The sequence below is a fragment of the Opisthocomus hoazin genome, chromosome W, assembly GCF_030867145.1.
Source record: "Opisthocomus hoazin isolate bOpiHoa1 chromosome W, bOpiHoa1.hap1, whole genome shotgun sequence".
Taxonomy (NCBI): Eukaryota; Metazoa; Chordata; class Aves; order Opisthocomiformes; family Opisthocomidae; genus Opisthocomus; species Opisthocomus hoazin.
Window position 1 is genome coordinate 35,023,706 of NC_134453.1, and position 7,425 is coordinate 35,031,130.

At 53.5% G+C, this 7,425-nt stretch overlaps 1 protein-coding gene across 1 annotated transcript in view; it reads left to right on the forward strand.

Moving 5' to 3' along the window:
- Window positions 1–5,045: 5,045 nt before the first annotated feature.
- The window catches only part of LOC142365443 (uncharacterized), a 105,660-nt gene continuing 103,280 nt past the window's right edge, over window positions 5,046–7,425 (forward strand). Inside the window, exon 1 of the mRNA XM_075446240.1 lies at window positions 5,046–5,483. The gene's annotated coding sequence lies outside the window, so the exon portion shown is untranslated. The remainder of the gene's footprint in view (window positions 5,484–7,425) is intronic.

Here is a 7,425-nt window from a genome sequence, read left to right on the forward strand (position 1 = left end):
TGGAATCTCTCTTTTGTCGGTTTGGGTCAGCTGTCCCGGCTCTGTCCCCTCCCAACCTCTTGCCCACCCCCAGCTTTCTGGAGTTTGGGGGTGGTTGGAGAGAGAGCCTCCATGCTGTGGGAGCACTGCTCAGCAGTAGTCAAAACAGTGGTGTGTTACAACTGCAAAGCATAGCACTGTGAGGGCTGCTATGGGGAAAGTCGCCTCCATCCCAGCCAGGGCCAAACTACAACTACATCGCGGGGAGACGGCAACCTTCATCTTTCTTTAATGGCTTTTAAAAAAGGGAGATGGGCACATGAAAGCAGGGCGATCCTTCGTTGCCCTTGAACACCGTGTTACTGAGGCACCAGAGACGCCCACTGGAAGGCGTCTTCATCTCTTCTGTATCCCCAAGCAATGGGGTGAAGTTTGGTGATGCGGGCGCGTAAGTAACGCGAGGCCTTCGCCTTTATTTAATCTTCCCGGGGAGAAGTTCTGGCTGTGTAAACTCCCTAAGGTATCCCGAAGGTGTTCCCGCTTCTGGAGGTGGGGGAATTCTGAAGCAGCTAGGCATGGCTCATACATTCAGAGAGACCGGGTGATTGCCGTAGGTTTAGGAGGTCTCTGGCGCCTGGTGGAATCTATGTCTCGCCTCGCTGGCAACGTTGCTGATACTTTGTTCCAAACCAGAGAGAGCAAAGGGTTATTAAACGGTGATCCGCTGAAGAATCGTAGCATCCTAGAGCAGCCCAGGTGGGCAGGGACCTCGAAAGATCGTCTGGCCCAGCCTTTTGTGGCAAAGGGAGCCTAGATGAGATTATCTAGCACCCTGTCCAATCGCATCTTGAAAACCTCCAGCGTTGAGACAAAATGTCTGTCTTGTATCGAGATGAAACCTCTCTCCTGGTGCAACTTGTACCCGTTGCCCCTTGTCTTCTCCATGTGGCTCCTCGCGAAGAGAGCACCTCCGGCCTCTTTGTAGCCACCCTTTAAGTACTGGTACTGGCATGCTGTGACGAGGTCACCCCTGAGCCTTCTCTTCTCCAAGGGAGAAAAGACCCAACTCCTTCAGCCTTTCCTCATAGGGCGGGTTCTCCAGCCCTTTGATCGTCTTTGTGGCCCTCCTCGGGACCCTCTCCCAGTCTGTCTGTGTCTTTTTTCGGTTTGTTGTTTTTCTGGGTTTTTTTTGAATTGTGGGGGCCAGAACTGGACACAGCGCTGCAGGTGCGGCCTGCAGGGGTGACCTCTGTGAGAAGAGGGCCAGGGTCTGCCCTGGGCTGGACACAGCTGTTTCCAGCCAGCTAGGCACCGGACTCGCCGCAGGCCAAAGCTGAGCAACTCGGCGAAGCTGGTGGCGCCCCTGTGAAAACATCCGCTTAAAGTTAGTATGGGATACAAAGATGATCGCGTAAGCTTACTTGTACATATCTTGCATGTTAGATGCATGCAAAAAAAGGTCACTTACCAACCCATCAATGCCTGGTGTCAGGTAAGGGATCTCTCGGCCTCGAGGGGTAACCTTTGGGGGGCGTCCCTACTCAAGGGGAGATCGCCGCCGCGCAGCCAGCTGCTGTGGAGGGAGAGCTCAACGGACCCTGATGGCCGCACATATTTCTAGCGTAAAGTGGTTGACTCGTAGTCAGATTTTCTGCCGTGTTCGCGCAGTTTTGGCCGCTTACCAGCCCAGTCTCCAGCCAAACCGGTATGTTGGGTTTGGTGCTGGGTTCTCGCAAGTAAATCAATCTACACCCATATGTTAGGTAACAGATTTGCCATCAATATGTATCATTCTCAGGTTAATTTGATCTTTCTTTGCACCCAGCAGGTTATGGTATGCACTTCACATCTCTATGTCTTCTATTAGCATTTGTGTTCCTATGTCTGTTTTTAGTATAGTAGTTTGTGTGGGCCTCTGAGAAAGTGGTAGCAAGCTGAAGGGCGAATTATGTCAGCTCTTATCAACAGCATCTGGCTAAACAAAAAAGGGGGAGATGTGGGAAACCATATAATTTGAGACAGAACAGCACTGTCTCATGACCCTGAAAGATAAGCGCATCCTGCGCCTCCCTTCTCTGTTCTCAGGAGATAAGCTGTTTTCACACAAACAGCTGCAAAAGATCCTGGAAAACAGCAACTGTGAACTGGCATTTGCAAAGCCACGAATCCAAAGCTCATTGGCTCTAGTAACTATTGTATTAGTATATAAGGTATTCACTTAAACAATAAAATGATTCTGATCAAGCACAAGATTGGGGTCCATGAAGTCATTCACCACAAGCGCACACAGGTATCTGAGTAAGAATTAAACTGGGGTCAGGGACTAAAGGATGTGGTGAAATAACATGTTCATTTACAGTGCGGAGATCTCAAACAAATCTATACTCTGAGTCCCCATCTTTATCTAATAATCGATGTTTGCTTACGGGTAGAATAGGAGTATTATAAGGACTTTGACGTTCTCTAAGTATGCCCTTTTTCAAGAAAGACTCGGTTTGTTTTTGTATTTTTTGCGCCGCAATAAAGAATACCTGCTTAACAGTCTGCCAACTATTGAGTCTTCAATTCCGGCTTTTCACGGCATCAATGGAGAAATCCCCAGAGCCCCTTCTAGGGAGTCAACGTGCTGGGGTGCCTCTCTGAAGTGCCTGCACGCTAACACGCGCAGTATGGGGAAAAAGCACGAGGAGAGGTGCTCTGCTGGACCTCCTGCTGAACAACAAGGAGGGGCTCGTTGGGGATGCGAAGGCCAAAGGCAGCCTTGGCTGCAGCGGCCGTGAGATGGCGGAGTTCAGGATCCCGAGAGGAGGGTAAAAAGCAAGCTCGCAACCCTGGACTTGAGGAGAGCCGACTCTGGCCTCTTCAGGGATCTGCTTGGAGGCGTCCCGTGGGATAGGGCCCTGGAGGGAAGAGGGGCCCAAGGAAGCTGGTTAATATTGGAGGGTCACCTCCTCCGAGCTCAAGAGCGGTCCGTCGCAACGAGCCTTAAGGCTGCGCAAGAGGAAGGTGAGCCTGAATCCAACCTCGAGTTGACTGACGCAAGTAACTCACGAGATGAAGGAGGCTGGACGCTTGTCTGTGCTTGGGCTAGAAGGAAGAACCCTCCCCCCTCTCCTGAAGTGTCCCTACATAACAGACAGGATGCTCTGGGCTTGGGGACTGAAGAGCACGCGAGTAACGGACAGGATCCAGGACAAGCCAGCCATGCAAAGCTGACCCAACCACCCACCCGCATTTGAACCAGTGCCACCGGAAAAGCACGTAAGGTATTGGTAATTGGAGATTCCCTACTGAGAGGCACCGAAGCACCCATTTGCCGTCCAGACGGTTTCTCTAGAGAAGTCTGCTGCCTACCAGGAGCTCGCATCCGTGGCGTCACTGAGAGGCTGCCGAGCCTGGTGAACCCTACAGATTATCATCCGCTCCTACTGTTCCGTGTAGGGTCTGACGAGGCAACTTGGAACCCTCCAAAGAGACTATATGTCCCTCGGAGCAATGTTAAAAGGATCAGGAGCAGAGGTGGTGGTCTCCTCTATCCTCCCAGTCAGAGGAAGGGGTCCAGGAAGGAGGAGGCGAATTGAACAGGTGAATGCCTGGCCGCGTAGCTGGTGCCATGCTCAAGGTTTTGCCTTCTGTGATCATGGATCTACCTTTGAGAAGCCAGGTCTGTTGGCAGCTGATGGGGTTCACCTGACCAAGCGGGGGCAAGAGGGGCTTCGCCAACGAGCTGGCCAGACTCACAAGGAGGGCTTTAAACTAGACTCGGCGGGGGAAGGGGATGGAGTTTTGAGCAACAGAGAAGAGCCAGGGGCTGCTGATGCGTTAGGAACCAACAGGGGAACACCTGAGAAATGCCGCAAAGGAACTGGGGCGCGATCCTCCAAAAAGGCGATGCGGTCGACAGCCCAACTGAAGCGTCTCTACGCCAACGCGCGCAGCACGGGTAACAAACGTGGCTGAGTAAGGACCTTCTGGTCGAGCTGAAGCACGAGAAGGAAACGCGTAGGCAGTGGAAGCGGGGACAGGCAGCCTGGGAAGAATGTAGGGATGTTGCCCGGGTGCGTGGGGATGGGATCAGGAAAGCTAAGGCACAGCCGGAGCTGAATTTGGCAAGGGGTGTGAAGAATCGTAGGAAGGGCTTCTACTGGGGCATTGGTCAGAAAAGGAAGACTAAAGACACACACCACACTACATACACACACCACACCACCCCCCCCCCCCCCCGATAAATAACACAGGAGATCTACAGACAGACGATTTTTTTCCTCCGTTTTCACTGGCGATCACTGTTCCCACATCCATGATCTGGATGATGGGTAGACAGACCGTACCCTCAGCGAGTTTGCTGATGATACAGAACTGGGAGGAATGGCTGATACCCCAGGGGGTTGTGCTGCCATCCAGAGGGACCTCGACGGGCTGGAGAAATGGGCAGGCAGGAGCCTCGTGCAGTTCAACAAGGGGAAGTGCAAAGTCCCCGCGCCTGGGGAGGAACAACCCCATGCACCAGTATATGCTGGAGGCCGACTGGCTGGAAAGCAGCTTTGCAGAAAAGGACGTGGGGGGCTCCTGGTGGACACCAAGTTGAACGCGAGCCGACAACGTGCCCTTGCCGCAAAGAAGGCTAAGGCTATCCTTAGCCCGATACAGAGGAAAGCAGGGTTTATGTATGTTACACTACAGTTGTGTAGAGCAATCGAATTGCTCGCTCTCCCCGGGGGTGCAGGGCACCACAGACCACCCTCGGGCAGCTTTGGGGGCTCTGCCTATTTTTCTAAAAGCCTCCTACCCAGCTTAGCGCAAGTCCTATCTTGATCTGCCCTCCAGCCCTCAAGCCACCAGTGCTGAACACGCGCTTTGTATTTTATTTTCTCCCGGGAGGCGTGCAGCTTAGAAACGGCTGCAATTGAAGTGGGGCTTTCAGGGAACAATTTAGAGCACCTTCTGTTGGCTCTGCGAAATGTTCTGAAAAGTTAAGGCCTGCCCTGCCCTGGCAAAAGCAGTCATGTGACTGGAGGGAGCAGCGCCAAAAAGCCACAAGCACGTTTGGGGTGGACTTGCTGCGGTAATAAATAACAGTAAGTAGTACTTCTAGCTACACCAGCCTCTTGTGAGACCTCGTTGCCCGCCCACAGGGTCGCAGCACTACACGGCGCAGATCCCTCCGCGGACTCGGCCAACGTCTTCTCCCTCCGCCCCCGGGTCGGATCCCTCCGCGCCCCGAGAGCACGCAAACTCCCCGAGCCCCGGCAAGCACCAGGTCGACGAGGGCGGCCCCGCTAGGGGGGCGGGGACAAGCGAAAACGACAGACGAGACAGCCAATCGAGACGCGGGATCGGCCGGCGGCGATCTGGCGGCCCAATGGGCGCCGCGGAGGGCCTGGCCGAGTGGAGGAAGCGCGGGGGCGACAAGGGGCGTTGTCGTGGCTGACGAGATTATTGGGGCGCCGCCACTGTCTTCGGGAAGGCGCTTCCCCGCCAACGTCATCTGCGAGGACGAGGAGGTCGCCGCGGCTTTGCTCTGTGCGCGGTCTCCCTTCCCTTCCCTTCCCGTCCCTTCCCCCCCCGTCCCTTCCCCCCCCGTCCCCCGCGCTCGCAGGCACCCTGAGCCGAGGGCCTGTTGCGCGGTGCCCGGGAGCGCGGCAGGGTGGGTGGAGGGACGGGGGACGGGCGGGGCCTCTCTGGGTTGTGGCGCTCTCTACTGCACCATCCCTAAAACATCGCGCTTCTTCGGTGCCCCCCCCCGGCTGCCGCGGCGCGTACTGGGTTGCTGGTGCTGTCCGGCTCGCCTCGGTTCCCAGCCCCACCGTGGCGCGTGCGCGCGTGCGCAGAGGAGGGCCTCTGACGGTAACGCTCTTGGTGGCAGCCGCAGACGTTTGCCGCGTGATATCCCTTTGGCACTGCAAGTCGTGCAAAGTTTGCTGCCGAGGGATGGGAGCGGTCCTGCCTCGTGTAGGATGATAGTCTTGAAACCGTAGATTAAGCACACGCAGTCAGTGTCCTCGGGGATTCGGCTGGGGGGGGGGGGGGGCGGAATGTGGGGGGGGGGTGTAAACAGTGGACGTCCGCGTAGCGACCGTAAGGAATTAGTTCTGCATAGGAGAAATGCAGGTCCTGATGTGCCTCGTAATAGCGTTATAGGGATTTCACAGCTCTGCTGTGCAAGGCTTTGGTTCTGAAGCCCCGAACTGGATTATTAAAGCAAAGAATTACAGCTTTTCTTATTTTTCGTAAATAAAAAAACCCAAAAAACCAAATAAAACAAATCTAGAAACCAGTCATTCTGTAGGCTGCAAAAGCTTCCCAGATCTCGTTGCTGTGGTGAGGTGGGGCCGTGATAACAGCATGCTTGCAAGTTTCACGGATGCTGGTGCACCACGATGTGCTAGGAACTCGAGTGAGCTGCTCGGACTGTGTGGGAGGAAAAAAGCAGCCCTTACCTACACGATGGTAACTTTAAGTTAGTATCCCATATCATTTTGTTATTAAACTGCTGACGGTTAACAGTTAGGGATGTCTTCTGCTCTTGAAGGTAGGGTTTATGTGCAATGTAGAAGACAGACTGGTACGCTGCACTTGCAGGCTTCCTGTGATTATGCTTTTGCTCAATACTGGAGCTCCCTGTAGCATGGAAAACAAATGGCCGCTGATCTTCCACTTTGCCGAATCCTTTGCTGATTGAGTTAAGCCCTTTGTCTCCTGCCTCTGCGTGGACCACATCGAATGGAAAAAGTGCTTAGGAAATGGTGAACCCAAATCAAAACATACTGGAGGTCGCTAATGTGAAGTCCTGGCCCGTCTCCTTGCCCCCATCATCTTGCATGCTGAATCCTGCTTCTCGAGGCGGCTCTGTAAATACGTTGCATTTTGTGTATAGAAAGTATTGATATCACGTAAGAAAAGTCAACGTTTCGGCTTGCGTTTGGGGTATCCGGTAACCTGCTTCTGCACGAGTTCAGTGGGGCATATTGATTTGCTTAAGCTGTTGCCTTTCTCTGAAGCCAATTACGTTTTAACTGTTTGCTCTTCCTCCAGTGCCTTGTGTTCTGCGATCTTTCACCCCAAGCTCCGATGCTTTTCCTAGACATGCCTAAGGAGCCAATTATCAGGTTATCTGAAGCAGAAGGTTCTGGTGAATCTGTAAGTACTGGGGAAGCTTTCTGTATGCTAAACTGTACCTGTAATTAGTTCCTAATTTACTAGACTCTTTCCCTCTTGATAGGGCGCGGTAGGCTATTTTGGGTTTTCTGGCGCTGTAACCTTTTTGCCTCTAGCTTGTAACGGAATTGAGCTTTTTGACTAAAAGTAGGGATATAAAGCAATGCTCATCCCTGGGTACGTACTTCTGGTGCAAAATGCGGTGTCGCTTTGGAGCGCAGTCTGATGCCTGTTGTCATGGGTGAGAGTGAGAGGAGTGGTACTTCTTCTAATAGGGCGAAGAGGGCA